At 39.6% G+C, this 26499-nt stretch overlaps 1 protein-coding gene across 1 annotated transcript in view; it reads right to left on the bottom strand.

The window, feature by feature from the left end:
- ADCY7 (adenylate cyclase 7) overlaps positions 1-21666 on the bottom strand; it is a 60311-nt gene extending 38645 nt beyond the window's left edge. The window contains 3 exon segments of the mRNA XM_032701373.1: positions 2312-2464; positions 15364-15491; positions 21560-21666. The gene's annotated coding sequence lies outside the window, so the exon portion shown is untranslated.
- Between the last annotated feature and the right edge of the window lie 4833 nt (positions 21667-26499).

Below are 26499 nucleotides of genomic sequence, written 5' to 3'. Positions count from 1 at the left end.
GTCAAGCTGGTTCTTTTCAGGCATGATCTCATTTAGGTTACAGAATTAGAGCATATAGCAAACAAAAGTGCTCTGGATGATAAATTTTCTAATCTCAATATCATTAATTACATCTACAATGAAATCTCTCTCATTTGTACTGCAATACTTTGAATATGCCTCAGATATTTTATTTCAGTAAAGCAGTCAAGAAGTACAGACTGACCATGTGACAGAGAAAGTACTAAGATGTAACTGGACTCTTCTAACTATAACTAGAAACACCAACAAATGTGCAAAAAAATAAAAAATAAAAATTAAAATAAATCACTGTGAACACTTACACAGAAGTGTAAGGGACATCAGACATTACTCTCATTTTTGCTGTCTCACATAGTTATTTAAGGGGGTTGTTACAGTTCAACACAGAAATGAGTCTTTCCCACCTCTAGGGTAAATAGTATATTTGCACAGAACAGGTGCAGGGACAAGGGCCACGCCATGGGAGGGAAGAAGATAAAACCCATGAGATAAGAAATCATTTACTATTTTGGTTGAGTCCAGCTAAAACAGTACAGCAGAGAAAGAGGCTCCTCTCTCTCTTACCTACAATACTTCCATGCTACTGAAGTGAATAGAAATGCACAGGACACCAAAATTCAACCAATGCATTGGCATCAACAACAACTTGGGTTTCTTTGACTGTTTTGTTCCAGTCTCTATTTTTACAGAACTAAACATTTTTTTTAAACAATTTTGCCAAACACGATAACCAAAATGCAAGAGCAAACCATAATGTAAGAACAACATCACTTGTGTCTGTTGCCAAAGGTCAAAACCACTGCTTCTGTCTGAATTTCTGTTTACTCAACTCTTCCCAAAGCAATCAGACCCACTGGTAATCTCACTTTGGAAATAAATCTCAGCACATGGCCAAGAGATAGACATCAATACCTGGAGCAATGCACTGCAGGGTGATATTACAGTACGAATGTCAATGTAAAAAATGCCCTTTATGAAAGCAAAGCCTCCATACTATTTATGAAACAAGGGGGAAGATAAGAAGACATTAAATCCAATCCCCCTTTACTTAATGCCTGGTACTTCAAGAATAAGTCCTATCAAGCACATGTTTTAGAAATCTTATTTCTATATTCTATTTATTTCAGGGGAATTTTAATGTTCCCCAAACTTCACTGTACAACATTTGCTACACCACCACATCCGTACTTCACAGCCAAAAAAACTAAAACTAACACTTGCAATGAGGAAGTTCCCTCCCTTGGAGGTTAAATACTAAAAACACCACCAAGGAGACAGACATTTCTAATAGAAGCATTGTTTCTACTGTAGGGTATTCATACCCTACCTCAGGACACACCAGCAGTCAAACACACACAATTCCTTTTTTTACAGTTTTCCAAAATGTAATATCTGGTTTAGGAAAGGTCCTTTTGGGACTCATTCTGAAATAAAAGAATGATAAAGGATTGCAAACCTCTGAAATCTTGTATTTTCAGCCTCACTTGATAGCAACACACACTAGAAAATTTTTAGGAGTTGTATACATATTTTTCTCTGATCCAGACAACATGAGCCAAGCATTCATGAGTGCCTGTAAGCTCTCTTGCATGACACAAAGAGGGAACCACGCAGAAGCAGTGAGAGCTTTCCAGTGACAACCAACATGCCACGCTAAGTTTTGATTGTCTGAACACCACCAAGACCTAATCCACTGTCTTCTTGTTTCATCTTATCTTTCATCTTATGATTTTCAAAGCTTTGTCTGACAGCCAGCCCCATCAAACTGCTCCCAGCTCCAACAGGCTACTGGAAACCTGCACCAACAAAGCACTGACTCACCAGGGAAAACATGGCTATCTCACCTGGCACAGCCAAAATGAAGAAGACACTTTTAAATTAAATTCTCCTTAAGCAGTTTCATCTTTTGGATTTGCTGATACTAAGTCCAGTTAACTAGTATTAAAACAAAACTAGTTAATTCCAAAACTGAAATAACACAATAGACATAGCAAACCTTCAGGCTACAGCAAAAGTCACCTCCCTTAAAAGCTGTGCAGTTACTGCCTCAGAGAAACATGAAGTCCACAGAAGAACCTTCCAAAATAGTGATGTATGCACCAAAACCCTCGTGCAGGTTCCCATTGGTCAGCACCCAACCAACCCCGGGCAGGGTGTTAAACCTCAAGAGCAGCTGTTCAAAAATCACTTTTTACCTGGACTGTAATGCTGAGCTGTCATAGCACATTACTCCAGGCTTTTGTGGACCAAAATCTCACTGAGACCACTGATAAGAAACGCATTTTCTTACCATTACAAGCCACAGGATTCATTGGCAAAAGCTGTATTTCTCCACTCCACTATGGCCTGCTCAGTCATTTTGAAATTCCTGCAGCAGAGTGAGTGCAGCCCACTCAGGTATAATCCTTGACACTAAATCTTCTGATGTATCACACACAGGAACCTGCAATGAGAGAGGGAATCTTTACTCCAAGGACCAGTGAAGGCATTAACAATGCTTCCATTTCTTCCCCTCATAGTTCACAGAAGAAAAATCTACTCAATCTATCTCTACATACTATGAACCTTTACCCAAACAATCAATAGAAGAAAAAGTACTTAATTATACTGTGGCACACTGCAGCATGAATGTAACTTGACTGAAACACATTTAATGACAGATGGAAATGTCTGAGAAGAAGGCTGAAGAATGATGAGAGGCATCATCTTTATGCTAACTGACCTCAATGCTTTTCAAGCAAAGCTTCTGTAACAGCAAAGGACACCCTGTTAAAAATAGTATAAAATATTTTACTAAATTTCACAGCATTATAAATCATGTAACCCTTAAGTACTTCAGTAAGTTTCATTATGCACAAGATCAAATATCAGCAATTAAAAAAACACCCCAAGAAGAGCATCTGAAGCAAAACAGTGCATAATTTAAACCAGCATAAAATATTGCACATCTGCAAATATGACAATAGGACAGGAAAACTAGTTAAAAAAAAAAAAAAAACAAACAAAAAACAAACCAGCAAAACATACCCTCCCTGCACCTCGCAAGTCTGGATAAAGACTTCGCTATTGTTTATGGAAATGAAAGATTCTGCTACTACATTTGTTTGTCTTGGAGCACGAGAAGGGCAGAAATGCATATTCCTAGGATATCATGAACAGGAGATTGTACCTCCAGGTAGACAGAATGATCAGAAGACATGGTCAGGTATCATCCCTGAATGCAGAGCACCAGCCGTCTAGTAGGGGAATTCATATATATGTAACAGTCCTTGGCTTTGTCTTCCTCTCTTCCTACTTTACCAGCTTTACATGCACTCTGGGAAAAACTGGTTAGATGTGACAAGATGCCAAAGGAGTTCAATAGCTCAGCACAGTATCAGGTACTAGCTGGAGCCCTGGATGGTCACTATTCAATGCTGGAATCCAGCACACGCTCAGCAGGGGCAGGAACCAAGAGGAAGAGTACATGGTTATACAGCAGTGTTGAAAGACTGAAAAAGAAGCCAGAGCAGGAAATCCAAATTAAGATGTCAGTGGGAAATCTGATACAAGTTAAATAGGTGTGCTGGGAAGGCACAGTATCAACATCTACTTCATTGTTCACCCCAAAGCTCCGTCATTAGAGACCCACTTTGGAACCCAAAAGGCGTGGGAAACTGCCAAATAATCTGGCACAAAATCAGAGTGGATGCAAAGTGTTTTATTGCAACAAGAATTAAAATAAATCTATAGTCATTTTCAGTTAAATTTTTGCAAGAATACCCAAACTATTTGAATCATCACCCCCAATAGGCACTCCATTCTGTCCCCCTGGGATAAATGTCCAGTCCATACCTAAGCTCTGGGACAGCTGTGACCAAGTTCCATTAGGTTTTGGCCAGCACTCAGCTGTACCTAGCCAAGCCCAACATGCATCCATATTCATAAAAGTTAAGTGGTACTGGAAAAGGTTCTTATGAAAAAGGTCAAAATTCTGACGAAGCATTTTGACAGCCTTGGAGGAGGATGAGAGGGGAAAAAACTACGATATCTCATGGAGTTCATCTGAAAAGGCAGATACAAACCTGTTGACTCTGTGCATGCCTAAAAGCAGATAAAAAGACTTTGTTCAACCTGTTACATGTTCAATCTGGAATGCCCAAATAAGCTGCTGCTTTACTTTCATCATATTATGTATCCAGTATTAAGGATGAGTCCCTGGTGATCATGAGAGTTGCCTAATGTGCTTTTGAAATGGACCAGTGTCATCTGGAGGGCAACACTGGGCAGTGGTTTAACTGGTATTCAATTGGGAAAATGAGGAGGATGCCCAAATAGCTTAGAGTGTCCCAGAAATTTCGTGATTTTAGAAAAATAAACCATGATATTTTTTAAAAATCATCCCACTTTAATGAAGGTGCTTAATTGTAGTAATTCATACTTACTACACAGCTAGTTGGTCTTTAGAGAATTAATGTAAGGACAAAATTGCACTGATTTTTAATTATTTTTATTTTTAAAAGATATGCCTAAAAGTGTAAATTTTGCCAGAGACCTGGATAAAGAGCTGCATGTGAGATTCCCTTCAGTTACAGAGGGATCAAGCTGCTGCTCCACTAGAAGTGTTCTCGGGATCAGGCCCTAGGGACAGTAACCTTCCTATCATACACAGACATTACAAACAAGGATAGCACCTGGCAGAAATATTTCACATCAAAATCTAAAGGGAAGGGAAGTTAAAAAAAGAAAGATCCTCTCTGAATTTGTAACCGAAGCTCCTCGGAGGCACAAAGACCCGTCTGCTGATAAGCAGCAAGTTTCCGGCAGTAAAGTGATACACAAAGTACTTTGAGCCATTTTTTTGATCTGCATTCAGCACTAACCACAGGCGCCTATTGCCCTGGCAACAGCTTGTGGGGCACTTTCATTTTGAGTGAAGAACATTTAACCAGTTACATTATGAGCCCTGCACCTCGCTGCTACCGCAGCAGTTGCTTTTCACACCTACCAAATTGCTATTTGTATAATATCGAGCTGGTGGATCAATGCTGCACCTGCAGCACAGATTTGCTGTATTTGGTGTTTTGTTGTTGTTTTTTAAACTATCTGAACTTTATCAGCTAAAACTGGTCAAAAGTGGGGGAAAAAACCCTACAGTATTAACAAAAGGTCTTCCTTCTTAGAAACACCTCTGTCTATTACTGTTTTCCTTTAAGTTGTTTCCTTTAGATGTCCTTAAGATGTTTCCTTTAAGTTTGGAGTATTAGAGCACAAAGAAGAGAAGGACATGACAACAGCTCTTGATTAATTTTAGGGAGACTTAATTAGCTTCAAGAAACACAAATTTCACATAACAAATTCAATAAGAGAAGGATGGATTCTTTCTGTATTATAAAATCCCAGACTTACCATATTTCACCAAATTTAACTTTGCTTAGAGTAAAGACTTGCAAAATTGGTTGATTCTTCCCAGTTTTATTTAAGATATTCAACAGCATATTAAATAAACTGAAAACCCAGAATTCACTGTGGCTATGGAAATTGTACAGAAGCTAAAAAAACACTGATTTTGTTTGACTTCTTTTTCAAAAAAGCCTCCTTCACTTTTTCTTTTGGTGTAGTTATTAGATATGCTTTATATTGCCACCAGTAACTCAATTTTTTTCAACATAAATAGAAATTGTTAATGATAACTATTTTCAGAAGTGTTCACACTGTCTTTACTCAGACTTTTTGACTGATTCAGTGGACACCTTAACAAAACTCTGTAAAGATACACTGCAATGCACCAAGAGTTTCTGGTTATCTACAGAGTTTATTTATTAACTTAAAACTATAAAGTTGCCACGAGACTCAAGGTTTACCCTGCTAGGAGGATGACACCAATTCTGTTGGAGCTCTAATTTGAATGCTCATCTTGAATATCCACAATTGTAGAAATATCTTAATTTATTTCAAATAATCACATTTACACTGAGAAGCAAAATGTTTTACAGCAAGTTTCTTTTACCATCTCTTTTGAGCTTCACTAATAATTATTTTGCACTGAAACACTGACATTTATTTGGAGTATCGTTGGACAAGATACTGTGGCATAATGTGCATTGAGTACTGGTTTGAAACAATTTTATATCTAATCTGTAAAAAGCACATTTCATTACAGTAATTTTAACTGAATGAAAGTATTTTAAAACAAAAATGTGGTTTGTATCATTAAAATCCTGTGCTATACTTAAAATCTACCTTAACGAGCAGATCTTTCAGATATTGTTTTACAACACTACTATTATTATTTCCCCTCAGCTACACACAGTTCTTATTTAAGAACTCTCAATATTTTTCAGAACTCTTTAAAATCTATTTCATATTATATATATTTTAATAAACACTGATTTATAAATCAAACTAAAAATATTATAAATAATGCGGTACTTCTTTCTATTTTACTGCCTGGTTCTAACACACTTGTAGATCTTCTAAAGATCACTTCCATGCTAGATGACAGTATAAGGAAATAGAAATTGAACTCATCACTAGCCTAAAATTTATTTTACTCAGAAGCATCCAAGATAGTCTATTGTAGAAACAACAGAAATGCTCAGAAGCAAAAAAGAAAGCCAGAACAAAGCAAAGAATATTAGATAAAACTGGTACTACTTCTTCTCCCAAACTACCATCAAAATTACATTGAAAAGCACAAGAAGAGTCAAGAGTGTGTTGATTTCTCCTATAAAAGGGATTTTTAAATTCCTAAACTACAACCTGAAGGAGCATGCTGGCTGTACATGTTACAACTCACTGAAGAGCCTTCAATCCCCGTCTTCATCTTACCTCTTGCTGCAGTTGAACTTGGCTACCCCTGTCTTACAAACTCACACAAAATTACTGAGTTTTTGCCAAAAGCCCAAGAATGTTATTTCAATGACCACATCCTGCAGTTAAAGCATAATAAATTCCAGAGTGATTTCTCTCATCTGTAATCCCCTATTTCCATCCTGTACACATACAAATTCTCCAAACCTTCTGAAGGTCTAAGTACCAGTATGAGAAGAACAACTGTTGTGGATAAAGCAACGAACTTAAATCCATTTTCCAGCTTTTAGCTCTCCTACAGATTTTCTACTGCCTGGCTCCAAGTGTATCCCCTTTTTCTTTCACAAAGGAGCTGACCTAATACCAACATCCACCCACAAAAGGTGCTGATGTTATAATGAATACTCACAAGACTTTTTAGGAATACAGTAGTCCCAAGCTTATAAAACACAAATAATTTTGAGCTATAACAATTCATTACAGTAAACATCTCTGTTGGCACTTAAATATTTTGCTGGACTTTAATCTCATACTTCCAGAAACTGATATAATTCCTGGAGGAGAATGTCTGTTCAGCTGTGGCAGGAAGCACAATGCTGGGCTTTAAACATCACATAAAAAAATAATTAAGTTATGTGTAATTGCATTCTATTTTTAAAAATAAATATATAATTAAATAAGAATGCATGATGTTAAGGACAGCAGAATGTCCACCCTTCAGCTCCCTGACAGACATGGTGGTTACAAACACAACACAGTGAATCAGTGCTGTAAATTCAGTTACAGAAACAGGGGCTGGTGGGGGAATCTTTCATTTAACACCAGCTTTTCGGTAGCAAGTGAAATCAGCGTCTCGGAGCAATGGCGTGACAGAACAGTGGATGAAATCATGAAGTTTCTTTCACGTGGTTGTAACACCACCAGCACTTTTTCAGGCCTGGTTCAAGCTGACACATGCACCATTACCATCACTTCCTCATTGCTAACACACAACTCACTGCCTGAGCAGCAAACCCTCATATAACGGGGGAAGGGCCCACGTGTGCAGAGAGATGTGAGGAGTGTGTTGAAGTACAACTCCCTGCTGCAGCAAATGCACATTTATTCATAAATCACCATCCTCCCTATACACAGAGTTTAAATCAGTTTAACGAACAGCAATCTAGAGAGAAAAGTTATGCTGCTCATTTTAAAGAACTAAATCCACAGGTCTTGGCTGTGGCTCTGCAACAGGGGTGTCTACAGTAATATTTGCTCAAGTTTCTCCTTCTCTTCGCCCTTCCTCCCCACCACTTGCTCCTGTCTTGTCACCACAGCACACCATTCTTTTGGTACGTGCCTGTCACTTTTCTAGGTCTATATGCAGTCAGATCAGCTCAAAAATAACCATTTGTCTCTCCCAGGTTTTGTTTCTTTTTGCCTGAGAGGCAGATGGGTCACTGACTGTGGGCAGCAGCTTTGTGGGCAGCGCAGCCAACACAGCTGAGAGCATTTGGCTGCTGAGCAGAGGCTGGACAAGGAGGTGACAGCAGGAACGTGCTCCTTAACCTGAAAATGTTGCTGCAGCTGTTATGGGAAGAACTGTGATCCCACATGTGCCCCAGGATGAGGACAGCCCAGAGAGATGCCAGACAAGAGCCAGCAACAGATCAGCTTGTCGGGGAAAACAGACCTCTATGCTCTGCTAAGCAAGTAGTCAGGGTGGTCTGTAATTCTCTCTTTTAACATCCAACAGAAGTCATTAGCAGTTTAGTTATACACACTCCACAACCTGCAGGAAATAATCGAGACTGTAAAGAATGGGGAATGATAAGTACACGCAAGCAGGGAAGACTCACCCCAGTCAGGCTGGCTCAGCCCATCTCTGAAAACCGAAGCTGTGAATGAGGAGGTCCAAGACGCTTTCCCAGACCAGGGAGGAGAGTCGTAATTGCATCATTTTTCTAGATGAGCAGTGCCAGCGCTTCAGGCTGTGAGTCAGTACTGAGCCAGCCAATGCCCTGTGGTGGTCCCTGGGGCCCTGTGCTATTAGAAGTGATGACTTTCACAACAGGCTGCTGAGCAGGATCCAAGCAGACTCGCGCTTATTAAAGGAAGGAGAACTGCTACTTTATTTTTCAGTTAGAGCAAGAACATACTGCCAGTACTTTGGGCAACTTCCAGCAGCCAAATTACTGTTAATGTCCAGAATGCTTTCCACTTTTGTCTGGGAGCCTCCAAGATGAGTAAATAAAACCTCATGTACTCTTATTTCTATCAACATTTCACAGAAAGAAAAAGCCAGAAATAAATCAGACTTGCTAGAATCACCCTGTGAGCACTACTCACATCTTTTCACTGCCAGGTTTATGCTTCCACCATGAAATCACACTTCAAGTTTGCTGCCTAAAAATCAAGTAATTTCATGTGGAGAAAAAAAAATATTCTTTCCTTCCAACTTACAAGTGTTGCGTGGCAAGATGTACACCAAAAGGATCTGTATTCAAAGGCAGGAATAAGGGAGGAATAATTAAGGAAGTTTGCAGATAAAAAGAACTATTTGAAAAAACATCAATCATTTCATGACCATTTTGCAGCTTGTAATACATGTTTTCTATCTTACACACCTTCCACAGGTTAATCTCAAAACCAAGTATTTTTGCATTTCATTACCAGCCTCAAAAGACATATGAGTTCCCAATGAGAAAGAAAAGAAAAAGGCAAACATTTACATGTGTGTAGTGTTTCTGAAGTAACACAATCCCCAAATATTTACAAATCCAAACACCACGCACTAACACTTCACTCATTTTTGTTGGTTTTAAATTAATTTAACTGACTTTCATAAACTTTCACTGTGAAATACCACGGTGCTTGAAAATGAAAGTATGTCAAAAGCCAAATTTTAAGAAATGAAGCAGAAACCACTGAAATACAATATAAGCACAATATGACAAATCCTGTATCTGTATCTATCACTGAGTCTGCTCACTTCACCCAGGAGCTAACACCCAAGTGTTTCAGGGCAAGGAAAAACATCAGCCATATGCAATCCTTCAGTGGCATTAATCATGCATAAAACAGGCAAATCTACATTTTTAGGTACTCTATGTATTACACACAGACATAAAAATATTGTAGCATTTATTTAAATTGCAACACTGGTTTACATCCAGAATTTTACTACTTTATCACCATGCTAAGCCTAGGCATATAGACACTACAACAAGTCAGAAATGAGGAAGGGAAGGAATAAAACGTAAGTGAAAATGTCTGTATGTATTTCTGTTAAAAAGTTCTAATCCACTCCTTAAAATGACTGTAAGCAGGTACTGTATTCAGGCACAAATATGTTGGACTACACCAATAATTTCATCACTGTCTCTTTGTTAAATATCAATATAGGCATATATAAGCACTAGAAAACCCTGACAGTAAAGAAATTAAATACAAGCAAACAGTCAAAACTTAGGTCTCAAAGCATTCCAGTCACTCCACAGCACTTTTACAGAACTACACGACTACTTGAATGAGCTCAGTGGCAAGCACAGAAAAAGACTTTCTGCATCTTTCACACAAGGTCTCAGCTTTAGGTGGAGTTCAAAAAAAGGTACCTGGGGAAGACAGGAGATTTGTAAGAAATGCACAGAAGTTCAAGTGATGTTCAAAAAAACTCAGTGGGGTAAAAGAGAAGTGTCCCATTGGGAAACACAGTGTGCACTGTCAGTAGCAGATATCAAGCACAAATAAGGAAAGCATTAAGAAAAGTTTTAGTATTTAGACACTAGACTGGTATGATGAACATAGAACAAACATTCACTAAACTCGACAAAACACCAATTTTATGAAATCCCAATTTCTTTGGCAAGATGACACACAGAAGTAGTAAAATAAAGTAAAACCAAAGCTGTAAATCAAGTATCTCAAATATCAGAGAGATTTTACGTGTACTAGGAACATGAGATGTTGTCCACTTTATCACCACCACAGCTGAAATAAATCTGTACTGTGAACAAAAATCAAGGACTTGAGTCACCCACAATAACCAAAAATTAAGATTTAGAGAAAATTATATTCATGACAGCAAATACAATTATTAATGCATCAGTTCTTTTAAGTGGTGTTAGATTTTATCAGTTTCCCTTCAAGTTTCCTCCTTTGGCTGAGATGAAGCCTGGAAGTCAGCACAAAACCACACTTCCCAAGGGACTCTGATCACAGCCACGTGTGAGTGACCTTCCCAGGGCTGACACAGACCAGAGGTCTGATGCTCCCCCCTTGCAGACAGGGAGTATCTCTTGGCCTGGTGACTGCTCCTCCTCCAAGAGCTTGAGCACTTCCCCAGCCTGCCCTTGTTCTGTGACCTACAGAAAGGATCAGGAGGGGGTCAGTCTAAGGAACGAGGATGATTCAGTGAGTGACGCATCAAGGAACTCAAGAAATCCCCAAGAAGAAAAGACATTTCTCATTCTGGCAGAAGTCAAACAAAAGAAATGCCAGGAAGTCATCAATAAAAGCAGATGTTTGTGTCAGTACTCCTAATTCATGCTCAGAAATTAGTCTTTTGTACAAACAAGCTATAGGAAAGTACAAACCCAAGGTAACTGTGTGGCATATTCCAGAAGCATAGATAATCTTTGCCATATATTCCTTCCTTAGTGTGCTTGAAATCTGAAGTTAATATTTCATTATAGGGAAACAGGTATAAAAACTTAAGTCATAAGCACAAAGAAAATGCTTAAAAGTTTGCTGACTTCTCCATTAAGACAGGAAGGAAGTTATAAGAATAATTTAGCCCACTGACTTAAAATGTTAGTGTTTTATCAGAATATTAAAGATAGCAGATATTTTTAGTGGACCCTAAATCACAAAATTGTGTTTTAAATGAAGCTTTTAGCACTTGGCTTCGGAAAAAACCTCAGCTTTGGCCAAAAGTAGACAAAAATTCATAAGGGAAGTGAAACATCAGCCTACAGTTCTGAAATGCCTTTTTGTTTGTTTGGTTTGGGTTTTTGTTTTGTTTTTTTTTCTTTTTTGTAAACAATTCACAACCAAAAGCTATGTTTGGCAATAGTGCAAGGAGGGTGCAACAACCCACCAGGTTGCTACTGTGTAAAAAAAAAGGCTTGGCTTCTTTAAACAGAGAAAGAGCAGCTGAGTAAAACCTGCTATTAGCTATACAGCTACACAACCCATGCTGTCAGCTATATGGCAACATAGAAAAGAATTAACAATAAGGACTATTTTATGGGAATACAGGTAATCATCCCAAGCAGCTTAGAACTAGAGAAAACAACTTGATCTTGGGATTCTTATGACTCAAGAATTACTTCCAATCAAAAGGCACACAATGCAGTTTGTGTTCTATAAATGGTCTGTCCAAGTTATCAAATTATCCATACTTTAAAGATTTTTTTTTAAAGGCCACCACGGTAAAGAAACCTACCTACCTAGTTACACAAACAAATTATTAGCAGATCGATTAAAACATGAAGATTAATAGCATGTAAAATCTCCCATAGTAACTGCCAATGTACAAACTCACAGCCTGCTGTAAAGCAAAGTAGAATTACCTGCCTCACGTTTACCTTATGCAGGATAACATTATGCACAGGTAATAACTATGGCATTTTAACTTGCTCCCTGGCAACATTTTGTGCAGTCACCCTCTAGGTTAGAAGGCAGACCTGTCACCTGCCTGGCTATTGTCTAAAACTAGCCTGGCCATAATTACCAAGTTGCTCCCCAAAGTAAGAATATACATTTATGTTAGAAGACATACACACAGCCTGACCGTGTACAGTGCTGGGGGAGATGAGGAAACAGTGCCATCATAAGCAGCTCTGCTCTGTAATCACAAATTCCTTATGACTGTCACAGGAGCCTACATATGTGTTCTGAAGTTCAGGTGGACATTACTGACACTCTTTAAACATAACAGTCCTTTGTTCAGACACAGTTAGGAAGGGCTGGTTGGATGGCATTGCGTGGAGGAAGGATCAGTGCTCAGCCTCCTCTGCTGAATAAGACACCAATAAAGACCATCCACAATTACCTGGGCTGTTCCCCAGCAGAACAGGTGGTTAGTGCATACAAAAACCAGTTTTTCAGGTCTGAACTCAAATTGTGTGGTAACCACGCAACAGACCACCCAAGGGTTTGTGAGTGACCAGAGGGTCACACTGCAGCAGAGGGAACAGCGAGAGAAGCCAAATCTGCTTGAATCCTTCTCATGGAGCAAAGAAAAGCCTGTACTGTACACCTGGGGGTGTCAAGTACAGGGACGTGAGAACCCTGGAGAGCATTGAGCAAATCCTAAAGAGCACTTCAAGGAGGAAGATTCAGGGAACAGTGTGCTGTATTGTTCATTTTGCACTGACCAGCAATCACCAGTGTCACCTGGAAAGCTGCTTTAAAAATTCCCCCAACAACTACCTATGCATCTTGTGGTCCTAGCATTTGGGACTCCAGAAAAACTTGTCTACTTCAAACAGAGAGAGTCAGAACTGATTTTAATATCCAGGGCCATTGTTTCCGTGGTGCAGGCTCAGTGAGCCGGTGCCGAGAGGCAGCACCCAGACCCAAGATGCTTAAAGCACTCACATATAGGGTGAACACAAATACAGCTGGCTGGTATCTTGCAGAGAAGGCAAAAATCAGGGTGATACCACCACTAACTACCACACAAAAGAGAACTTACTAAATTCAACCATGAGGCTAAAAAGAGGGATAGAGTTGTTCCCCACTCAGTCTGCACACTTCCCCTGCCCACTGCTAGGTCCAATATTTCTGGACAACTTATTCTCCAATGTATTAGGCAGCTGCCTTCAAAAGTGCTTTTAAAACTCACCAGGCTTCCTTTCCCATTCAGATATCTCCAGAGTCCTCATCTCAACGTTGGCAGAAACCTAAGCCTGACTCTGGATCAGGGTAAGTTTTTTCCCAAGTCCACTATAGTATCACAATACAATACAATTAGGTCTCCTCTGCCTACAACCTGCAGTTATCACATTTCTGGGAGGGCAGTGCACAGTTAAAGAAATCCTTCTTCCTCCCACCCACTTCACTTTTTCCCCTCTTGAAAGCCCTCAGTTTACAGTGAGAATATTTTTTACAGCATGTAAAAACTGCAACTGATTGCCAGCTTTCCAATTCCCAGATTTCCCACACTTTCTACAACCAACACTCCTCAGCCTTACCAGTAGGTAGTAAGTTTTGTTGTTTGGGGTTTTTTGGCAAGTGCTTCATAAAAGAATTAGCTATTTATTTGTAAATGCTCAAGCCCAAAGAATGATGCCTGGGATACTGATACACAGAATGTGATGAAGAAAACATTCAGAAAGGTAAAAAGTAACAAGCACAGTATCAGTATCTTTTAGATTCTACAGCCTTCAGAAAAGACACTTTTGTTATTTTTATTTATTTATACTAATAGATGTTTATGTATCCTTACGTATACAGATTTTGTTGGCAGCTCAAAGGAAAGCCTAATGATCATGGAACAAAATACAGCAGAATGTATTTCCAAATACAACTGCCTGCATGAAAGTAGGACAAAAATTAATTCAACTTGTAAAACAAGTGTTTAATGCTACTCTGATAAACCAGTTTAGCTACAACTACATCCAAATTCCCTGTGTAAACATGCTTGATAAATGGTTATGGAACACAGAGCCAATATGAGAAAAGAGTAACTCTTATTTCTTGCCTAAATCTGCCCAGAATCTTGAGAAACAAAACTTCCCCTTTTACTCTTCCATTATACTATTCATTAATTGCAATTTAATCTCCTTTATCTAACAACATCGTTAATTAATTGGTCTGCACCTGACCAGAAGCAATTAACACCCACATGTGGTTCTGCTCACACTGACAACCTGTGTCACTAAATCATGTTCTACAACCCTGCAAGAGAGCTCTGAACATGCAAGCAATCAACACATCAGCTCACTGGGGAAAGTAAAACTGCCTGCGTGGAATTTTGCCTATTGTGGCATCGCAAAAACGGCATGAAATTGTTTTTACAATTGTTTTAACTATATGCTTTTTCCTATTTCTTTGAAAGCTAAACATGGTGTTTATACTGTTACCAAACGAAATCTCACTTTCTCAGAGCAACTCCTAGCTCTGACTATCTTCCAACAGCTGTGAATTTTGTGTTACTATCTTATGTGCAATAACACTGTACATTCTTAAGCAAACCACAGTATATGTCAACTGTTGCTCTAGCACTGCAAAGTATCTTCTGCCTTACTTTAAAAGGGCAGCATCCTGAGGGAAAAGGTGGTGGGGAGCTGATTGTAACTGTTACAATTGCAATCTAAAAATAAAAAGTAAAACTACTAAATTCAAAACAGGATACACCTCAGGAACTTGCAAAAAACTATAGGTGATTTTTAAAAAGTACTACAGTGAAATATTTTTATGTTCATTTCCTGCTGTAAAGTAAAACAGAAGAACAGATCTCACTCGTAAGAATACTGGAATTGGGATCACAATGCAACTGGCAATACATTCAACCAAAACACAGTCCAGCTCACTTTCCAGCATGTTTGCAGAAGTATAACTTACCACTTGGAAACCAGGAGCTCAGTTTTACAGCACAGCCACCACCGAAAAGGAGGGAACCGTCCCCATCTGTCTCTCTAGAAGTTCAACAAGACGTTCTTGCCACTTCCTCTAACCTGGTTGTTCTGTTCCTACAGAGGAAAAAAATATCATACTTAAAAAATGCTTATACTATTCAAAAAAATTCTTTTTGCCCATTTAGTTCCATGAATCATCTCAGCAGCAGGTCAGTTGAGCACCAGTGCTGACTCCAGGGAGGGGTGGGGGCACAGGGGCAGGAAGCAAGCAGTGCTGCCCACTTTCAGTGGCAGCTCTCCTTGAGCCAGCTTAGTTACACCAGAAAAATCCCTGCCTTCACTGCATTTACTCCTGTGTTCATTCTTCAAGTCATATAAGGATATTTCTAGAAAAAAAAAAAACACTTTTTTTACACAGACATCGTTAGTCATTTTTACATAACTAGTGAGCAGAAGGAATTTAAAGTTCCCAGGACCCAGAAGTTATAAAGCCACAGAAGTATACTTTGCCTCTATGTTATTCCTGTCTTCTAATAAACTGCACAGGGTCTACATACACTAGTACAGGTACTACACATGGAATAAGCAGAACAGTAAGAACCTGCACAATTCAAGTATCAAAACTGTCCATTGTCTTTATCTGTGATAAGAATTCTTAAAGTATTTTAACCTCAAACTCAGTTCCTGATTAATACGTATGAGTAATGCCTACATACATTTCTCACATCTTCTGTTATTTGTTTTAGTTTATTTCAATAAATGTGTATCTCACAAATACATAAATGTTTGTTTCCTTGGCATTGAAATGACTGTCATCTTCATGGCAGCAGGCTTGAAACCACTGGCAAAGGAGGAGGAGGAGACCAGGCAGAAAGTGTGAGGAAGTGAGAAAGTTTTGATAGCGGTACCCCAACTTCCTTTCAAATGAGGAAACTAAAACCAAAATTCTGTTCTGCTACTGAAACTAATTTTTTGATTCAGTCCCACATATGCTCAGTAGCAATAACAGGGAAAAAACTCAGACACACAGAAAAGCTGCAATACAAAGTTCATCCTCTCTCAGCTTGACCCAGTCTGGCTTTTCCCCCACAGCCTGACTAAGTCTGAGCTTGTTCCAGCAAGCAGGTCCTGCCTGAAATACCCTAACAGATGGGCTCAGGTTGACATGAGCCAGATGCTAAGAATATCTGGCATTTAAATGATCAGGTCTTTATCACCCACTTCCATTAATTTCAGCTGAGTTTGAATAAACCTCAGTGAGCTCAGTCTGTTTGCATTCACCTTTGGAGCTCCTTCCCAGCTGCACTCCTTACCCAGCCCTTCCACGTGCTCTGTCATTCTACTGGAATGCTTGTTTCCTCACCATTTTGGTTACTTGGAAAAGGGTATCCAAGTAAGAATTAGTCACTGCTATGTGGTTTGATCATCAACTAGTTCTTAAAAGAACCCCCAGTATGAATGTATGCCTTTACATCAATAAATAAATCATAAAGCATCACAGATTGGATATTAACTATTTAAGTCAATAATGACTAAAACCCAGGTTATATTGCAAATGAAAATCATCTTACTAAAATATTTTATTCAACTCACTGAAATGCTAACTAATCATTATTAGTCATAACAAAAATTCATTGAATGAAAAGCAACAAACTGAAACCAAAGTTGTACCGTCACGTCACAGTTAAATTATTTCTACATTTATCTACCTATAAAACCCTTATTATGTTGTCTCCTTCCATGAAATAAAACATGCAGTCTCAAGACCTAAAAACTTTATCAAAGCCCTTTAAAGCATTTTTGTATTGATTACATTACAAGACTATGCTTGTGGCCTTATAACCAGCCATTTACAAGGCAGCATTATTTAAAAAAAATAAAATAAGGATTTATTGCTACTCTTACTGAGCATCTCAAAAACACATTCCTTTTGTTGTGGGCTGAATGACAACTCGGATTTCAAAGTATTTATTTCTGCATCCCACAGAACAGAAGATGGGACAAAGCTCTATCGCTACACTTAAGCAAACTGTGATGCGGGACACAGGAGAATGAGCCTGAAAATTAACTCCTTAATTATCTTTACCAGAAGACCCCACAAGCTACTGAGCAGAGCAAACATAGACACATGTCCTGCAGTGCACACAGAACACTTGTAGCACAGGGGCACTTCAGAAGCTGCCAGAAGCAGCCACTTGTATTCAAAGAAACTTCTCACCTTTCTCTGACTTATGCCAGTTGCAGCCTTGGTAATCTTTGTTATTTCTGTTTTTAACTAGAATGCATTATTTATTCACTTAGTTTTATGCCTAGAAACAGAAGTTAAACACACCCTGTTTGTTCCCTCTCTGTAATTACAGACCAGAAGCTACTTTTAATGCTGAAATGAGGATTACAGAACAGCTGTTAAGAGAGAAACATTTTGGCCATTAGCTGTGAAGAAAGCTTTTAGGAAAACTGGTATGTGTGGCCCTGTGTCACATAAGAGCCAGCTTTGATTTTGTTTCTTCTTTAAAGTACCAGCAGACCTGAAGCCTCTGAACTGCAGGGTCTGTGCTGTAAAATTCAAAACAGCAGCCGGTGCTACAGAGGAGAAAGTTTATTTGATTTTTATAAAAATGCTACTGTAAACAGGCTACACAAAACAAAGAGGTTTGAAGGACATTTTCTGACACAAACTCAAGGTACTGAGGTACCGAGGTAATACAATGCCTTGGTTAGAAAAAGGAACAGTAGCCTCATGTTCTGTTCAATTTTACTGTTTACCTTTGAGGAACCTAGAGAAAATTGTTCCACTTTTTACACCTCAATTTTACTAACTCTGAAGAGGTAACACTCAGCAGTAGCAATCTACACATGGTGTGCAGGAAATATCATTACAGCCTATTTGTGCTATCCTGTGTTATACTTGTTAAGCAAAGAACACTTGTAAAGGAAAGACCCAATGTCCCTCTGCCAGGACATATGGAATACTCTGCTGCTTGGCACCACGAGACAGAGCATGGACCCTGCTCAAGGAGTCTCAGGAAGATAGGATGGTGTAAGAGGCAAAAGACAAGTAACCACCAACGTTATTCAAAGGGATTTTCAAGTCTCTGAGATAACGATGATCATGATTTTTATTATGAGATAAGAGTGTTATAAAACTCCTAATTTTATAGCACAGCATTTTTTTCCAGGTGAAAAGTTGTGGTTTTTTTTTTTTTTAAATAAGGGTAGGAGAAAATCCCAGATCAACGTCTTTACTGTTTTCAAAACGAAATAGAGAATTCATTTTTTCAGCAAACACAAGACAGACTCTTCGTGAATTCTACGTAATGACCCCCAGGAAGAAGTGCACTTCCCATTGTGATACAAGATGATTTAACTACAACAGTGGTTTACAAACTATTTCACACTGTAACTCCTGTCAGCTTAGCAAATAATCATCTTGAAACTTCGCAGATGCTGCCTTAACAGATTATCTCCCTACCCATGCAGTATTCAGTCCTCAATAAGGTGCTTTAAAGAGACTGCACGTAAGAATTTGGATGTTGAGTTGGGCTTTAATTAGGGAAGACAAGAGCGATCATCTCCTGGCTCAACTACCAGGTACAGTTTTCGTCTGAAAACCTTCTTGGTTTCAGTAAGGTCTGTAACTGCACTTTAACAGTATGACTTTGGAACTGCTCGTGAGCTCAGCTATTGATGAGAGAGCAAAAGAGCAGCAGAACCCGGCGAGTGGCCGCGCAGTGGCCAAGGCTTCCCTCGGTGCCAGCGAGCACAGACCCACACCTCGGCCCCGCACAGCAGCAAACACCCTGACACCCATCCCACCGGCTGCTCTTACACACCTCCATTCCCGGGCTGATTTTGTATCATTATAAGCATTCTTTGATTTATTTCTGTATAGAAAAAGTCCCAAATCACATCTGTGTTGCAGAAGCCCTGCCAGATGCTAGTGCAGTTTGACTATCACATTTTATTATCCTAAACCACTGAACAAATCGAGGTAGACTGGATCCTTTTCCATAAAGATAAAGGCGGATGCTCACACAACCAATGAGATTGAGGGAGCAATCTACTGGGTGAAGTATTTCACCCTGTTTTACAGCCTCATAATAAGTCATAATCAGAACAAGTAATTTTGATAAAATCCATAATGTTAAACCCAAGCCAAAGTTGTAACACAAAAATAAATCTAAGGTTTCATTTTAGAGATTTTGCTGTAAATTCAGGGAGGATACTGTCTTTTTTTAATTTAAGAGCAACTGGCAATTACACAAACACCCACCTTAACAGAAAACGGTGATCATCACCTCTAGGCTTACACCCTAAAATAATTAGCTCTCAACCAGCACCTGCTCTTCACTTAGCACAAAGCCATGAGAACATAAATACCCACATACATTAGGGAATGAAGTCTCTTCCTTGTTTACTCTTAATGGTGTTGACATTAGCTTCATTAAGAAAAATTAAGAAGTTTATGGCTGCTTTACAAGAACCCCCAATGACCCTAATTGCTGTTAGTAATGGCTTCTGGAAGCACAAACAGAGTTATAATGGCCCATTGGAACCTGTATTGGCTTACTGTTTTCAGAGTGGTATTCTACATACCCGTTTTCCATTCCGCATTTCTGGATAGGGGAAACCTGTCAAGGTGGGGTGACTTTGGCAAAATACGGTTTTAATGTCAACCACTGCAATGGAGACTTTTTTCAGAAGTACTTAGTACATTCTTCTTCCTCTATCTATAAGGGATCATAAAAACCGTCGGGATAGGACTTCAACATTTGAAAGGTCCGGATACCTAAACAAACAAAGAAACCCCTTCAGCACAAACACAACTACCCTATCCCACTGTTTGCTTATTTATTTATTTCGACCTAGATACAAGCAATGACCCTCCTAGAAACTTTTTCTCCTGGAATCCTGCTTGCATAAAATAATACTGAAAATTTTTCTTATTTATCCTCAAAATATATTATAGCTACAGAATTTCTTGATGGTACTTTTTCTTAAGGTGAGTGCTTTTTAAAGTTCCCAAGTCCTTATTTAAAAAAAAAAAAAAAAAAAAAAAAAAAAAAAGAGAGAAAAGGGGAAAAAAAAAGACAATCCCTCCCATCATGAATCTCAGCAGAAAGCAGTAAGGTAACTAATGCAGGTACAGCTACATCTTATTTCCCACTATGAAGAAATTTTCATATTGCAGTGGTCAGCATAGGACATTTTATTTCCCATAATAAACCAAGAACACTTCAGAATCAAACCACAGTTTCTAGGTATATTTATGTGGATTCCCCCATCTTATATTCGCACAGCACTTATCACATCATGGTCTTGGGCCACAACCACGGGTGTCAGGCTCTCAGCAGTACAAATAAATAGAACACATCTGAGAGGAGGAAAACAGACTTCTGTGCTGAATCAAATTCAAACATTACAGTTTATATTTACTTTGTGTGTCCAAAAATGCTTTCTAAGTGTCTCTGCTAGTTCTCAGCACTTGTGTTGACCACATTCTCACTGGTCATGAAAGAAGTCTCAGGTTCTCTCTTCAGTGTGGTACTGGGTTGTTGGTGATGATATTCCCCTGTTCTAGGATTTCCTTATCTGCCACTGGCAAACGTAAGATCCTTGCAATAACGTCTGCTGTGCTATATGTATTAAAGCATTTTAATCCCTTAATTAACTTGTTATAAAAATACATAACACATCCTACCAAGATTAGAAGTACCTATTTTTACCTATTCAGCAGTAAAAAAGACACAAGCCAAACTTCTGCTGATATTTCAGTTCTCTCTGATATTTAAGCACCTCCTTCAGCAATTTAAAGCCTATTGTGCTAAAAAAGTGCAAGCCTAAAAGGATCTGAAACACTCCATACTAGAGCAGTCAGCTTTTGACTTTTGAAAGCAAAAGACTCAAAGTTCTCCATTCACGCGGCGGGCAGAATCCCACCTCAATTCTGAGGCCTCGCAGCTTTGCCAAATCCGCCTTTTTGTAAACCTAATAACTTGAGAGAAAAGATTTATGGGCCCGAACATTTATTCGCTGCTCCGAGTGTATCAAGTGGTGTCATAAGAGATAATAAATAACCATTGCACGGCAAACCTTCGACGCTTTTAATTCGTGCTCCGCGGAGCGCGACCCCCGAGCCCTCACCCTCCCGGAGCATCTCCCCTGCCGGGGCGGCCTCTCACCTGCGACCGGCGGGAGAGCAGCGGGTCGGGGCTGGGGCTGGGACCGGGGGCTGCTGCTCCTCCTTCTCTTCCTCCTCCTTCTCCCGCCGCCGCCCGAGGTGTCTCTGGGGCCCTCGGAGCCTCCCCCGGCGCGCCGAGGGCGGGACGCGCCGCGGCATCGCCCCTCCTGCCTCTGCCTCCTGCGAGAGGGACGCGGCGGGACCTACGGGAGGCATCGCCTAAGCCTCGCCTAAAGGGGCTCCCGGCCTCCCTCAGCTCTGCTCCCCCCCGGGGTCAGCAGTACCCCATCCCGCACAGCTCGGGGAGTGTCCATGTGCCCACCCCATCAGCATCGGCGCTGTACAGGGGTGCAAAAAAATTTCTGCCCTGGGCTCTGAAAAATATGAAGGTTTACAGCCAGCTTTTTGAAATCTGGCTACTGTCGGGGTGCTCCTGGCAGGACTCCCCACTTCCCAGGCTGCGCTCGGGGACAAGGGACCTGAGCCTCACCGCGGCCATCCCACAGCTCCCGTTTCCCGTCGCTCCAACGACTTGAGTCTCCTCAGACTGCTTCATATGAGTTTCATTGGGCTGGCAACGATTCCTCAGTGCACTGAGCCTTGAACACACAGCTGCTAATTCAGACCGAGCCTGGCTCTACCACACAGTAAGTCCGATGCGAAGCTCACTGGAAACAATAGAAAGAAACGCCGATTTCTGTGGGTTTTGGATTAGGTTATCAGGGGAGCTGTTTGTTAGTCACGCAGCCCGTGGCAGGCAGGTGTGTGCCCGGCTACCTACAGCTGCAATGTATTAGTCATCCATGGACTTACCATTACTGCAATAATACCTTAGTAACTAAATACAGTTTTTATTTTTGTCCTGGCATCCAGCTGGTGCTTTCCACACTCCGTAGGCCCGAGCAATGAGCTTGAATTGCCTCTCTCGGATGAGCAGCAGTTCAGTGCACACACCACAAGCACAACAGCTTTATGTGGCTCTCAAAGCTCCTGTTCCAGTATTGGTGGGCAAATAGGAAAGGCTCTGCTGCCTAAGGCTGCCCAGCCATTAGGATGCTTTGGGGCAGTTAGGGCTGGGAGTCTTGGAAAGGAATTTAAATGCAGTTTCAGCAATGTGGGACAACATATAAGGGATGCAGCTGAAGAAGTGGTTACATACCTGAGGCACAGGATTGGGCAGTGAACTGGACTCTGCTCCTCTGATGCCTGCCCTGTGACACTTTTACATGCAGTCTTGAGCAAGGTACTTAATAATATCTGGGTCTTCCCATTCCTGTTTTGGACATTGTACATACAGAAAGTACTAGGAAATTATTGGAGCATTCAGATGAAAGCAGTGCATGGGCTATTCAGGACCGTTCTTAGGGGAGAGAAGAAGAAGAATCTTCCAGTACAATAATTGTTAAAAAGAATTCTTTGTCTTCACTGAAATTGGATTAGATTACAAGATTTAAATCTGCAGGAAATGGAAATACATTGTTCTGCTGAGATCATAAATGGAGCCATTTCAGAACAGATGGACTCAATTTATCTTTTCATCAAAATCTGTGGACCTTCCGAGTACAGAGATTGCATAACATAATTTCTGTATACCCACAACAAATACTTGCTATTCCATAGTAAGATCTAAAATTCTTGCATGGTTCAACACGACTGACACTGTAGGGTTTTTAATGGCAGTAGTTCCAAAGTACTCCAAGTGCTGTATGTATGTACACTGTTGTGCAGATTACTCTTTAACTATTGGAAATCACTATAACGCATTTTTAGCAAAACAGATGTAAAAGAAAAAAAAAGAATCGAAATATAGACATCAATATCCAGTTAACTGGCTCCTGTATATGCTACATATACACTCCCCCTGTTCTTTTTCCTGCTGCTAATGTCTCTCGAGTGCTGTGCAGCTGAAGCACAGCCAGGGCTGGTTTCCACAAGGCAGATGATACCACCCCTTACTGGAGAGCACCTGGCACTGCTGGGAGCCCTGCTCAGTGCCACTTACTAAGTGCAAGGTTCTGTCCCTGGTGAGAAAAATTGATCTAAAATAAATTCCCTATGCATATGTGATAGCTGCAAATGTCTGACATTGTGAAAATGTAGCCCTGAATTGAAGGTCCGTCTGAAATGACGCTGTCTGATTTTGAATACAGCAATCCCTAGGGTTGTGTTTGTTTCTGTGAAAGTGTTCTTCATAGACAAGCAAGCGTTATTATTTTCAAGCTCTTGCTTAGAAAAATGTCCAGCAGCTTTACACTGACACCTACATCTTTAATGCATAAAACCAGAGTATTAAAGACACAAACCTAATCTTTCTGAAGACTGAAGTAACTATATCAAAAATAATTTTAGAGTTTTAGTAAAAATAAAATGCAACACATTAGCTGATAAAAATCTAATAAAATAAAAAAATCAATTTTCTATTTAAATTATTTGTAGATAGGATGTTTATGCCAAATGTATAAGTGCAACCAGTGTCATTTACAAACTCAGTTACAGAGCATTACAGAAGTCTGTTTTGTACAGTTCAGATGTGTGCTTCAGTGTAAATTGCCATTGTATCCAGGGCCATGAATCATTATGAAACAGAGAAAGATCACTATTTTTTAAAAAAGCAGAAATAGAAAAATGTAGTAAATTTCAAGTGTAACTCTCATGTGGGGGAGTTACATTTTTCTCTTAGTAAGTCATTGTAGGTTGAATGTGCCTCCAGTATGTGCATGTTTGCACCATTCACAGTAGTAAAGTGGATGACAGCATTTGGTCCCAGCAAGTTACTTAGACAATATATAAAGTATATACAGTATATATATATAAAGTAGCACAATATGTTAAGCTGTACTTTTAAAATTAGCAGGTAGCCTCTTAATATATTCACTCATTTTAAATATTCCATTGACATTGAAGTATTTATTAGAAATTTTGTTTGTTTGTTTGTTTTGGATGAGATTTAGCATCTATTTAACAGTCTGCATCCACACACACTCCACTCTCTCTTAGGCCACTGATCAATTTAGAGAATGAGACAAATAACTTGAGTAAATTATTTGCTATTTCCTGTAAAGATATCTAATAATAGAACAAACCCAACATGCTAGGCACGACACGCTTAGGAAGGATGCAGTAAGACATTATTTTCAGCTGCTTCATTGCCATCACCCTCATTTACAGGACAATATTAGAATCAATTGCTGAAAACCATTAGGTTTATGCTGTTAAATGCAGGAGTACTTTAGTGCATCAGCCTGGCTAAAGAGAAGGCAGAGTTCACTGCCATTACATGGCTTGTGTTTTTTGGCCCTTGGATCAATTGAACAAATGTTTGGGAATAATTTGCTGCTTTCTATAAATAAAGCAATAAATGCCACATGTTTGTTCAGGGAAATGAAAAGCTATTCAGGTCTCTTGTCCTATTTGTTAGTTCTTTTAAAGTTGCCCAAGACTCTTAACTGACTTGAAATGATGATCATGTTTTCTGGCATTCCAGATTTCATAAAAGTCAATGGGACTTAATACTACAACTGTAATTTCTCCAAAGAAAACTTCAAGCCCAATGTAAATTCACAAGACCGTGAAATGATAGAAGAGATTAGGAAAGGTCCAAAAAAGTATGTGACTGAGGAGCTATACAGTGTTTTCCTAGAGGAACTGCAGGACTTATGAATTCCAGTCCCCTGGCTGCAGCTCCAGGGCCTGGCAAGGAGGTTTTGTTTGACTTCTTGGATTAAGAATCAGAAAACATCTCCATCTCCTCTCCTGTTCATGGTTAAGATTTTTTTCTCCTGAACCAGAAAATTAATTATTGCCTTGAAAAATCAGTGCCTGGCTAACTGCTTAAACCTTTTACCTGTACTTGCAGGTGTGATTTGGGCTGCACTAAGGGCTATAGACCAGATTTGGTTTTAAACCTTTCTGTATACTCAAGTTGACCAGTATTAAAATGGAACATTTTCTCCTAGAAATTGAATTACTCTCAACAATGAGAGAAGATCTGGTCTGGGACTTCCTAGAAAACTGTTAGATGGTCTTTATTGAGAAGTCATTCCCTCTTTTTGTTAATTGGTACGTTACACAAGAAAAGAAAAAAATGAAAGCAAGGCCACTTCCCTGTCAGGTACCTTAACACTGCAGGGGGAGTTTGACATGAAATGGAAGATGTTATTGATTTAAAGAACACAGAAAAGAACAGATCATTTTATGTTCACAGTAAATGATGAAACTATTTAGCTAACTGTTTTCAATTTGCACCTTCAGTATCTTTGCGTTAGTAGCCAGGAGGGTATATTGGAGAGAAAATAAGAATACTTCGGAAAAATCAGTAAGGAACAAATGGAGCATGTATATTATTAGGGAAAAACACTCTTACATAAATTGAAATACAATTCGAGAACAGAAAGTTCTGAGAGAATGCACTCAGAAACTGCAACAAAGCAAATTTAAAAGTGTGTGGATAAACAAATCTGGTTAAATCAACATAGCCCTATGTATTGAAACCAACTGCAAAAGTTGGATCCCTTCCTTTTCACGTTAATGCTTCAGCTCCCAGATTCCCAGCGTCTGTATTTGCCTGTAGTCTCCAAAAAGTTTGTTCTGTGTTTGACAGACCATCATGTGACTTTGTTCTGAAGAATTTAGAAGTACTCACATGTATTTGCATAAAGCACTTTGTGTAGGGGAGCAGGTCCGGGGCAGCGTGTGGTCTCTGCCAGTGCTGCAGAGGAGCCAAAGCTGCCTGTGGGCACAGCCAGAGATGCCAGGACAGCTTCTGGCACTGGCTGCTCCTCCTTGGAGCCAGTACCACTCTCACCCCCTCGGCTCTTGACCCCACTGATACTGAGTAAACTTTTTGGGGGCTTTTTTGGCAACAAAATCCCGTTTTCTCAGCTATCCCCTTAGAGTAATGGGATTCTGTGGGATTTAGGCAGTAGCTCACCAATACCACAT

This window comes from Chiroxiphia lanceolata, chromosome 13, assembly GCF_009829145.1.
Source record: "Chiroxiphia lanceolata isolate bChiLan1 chromosome 13, bChiLan1.pri, whole genome shotgun sequence".
NCBI classification, from domain to species: Eukaryota; Metazoa; Chordata; class Aves; order Passeriformes; family Pipridae; genus Chiroxiphia; species Chiroxiphia lanceolata.
The sequence above is the reverse complement of the archived record's forward strand: the minus strand, read 5'-3'. Positions and strand labels throughout refer to the sequence as shown.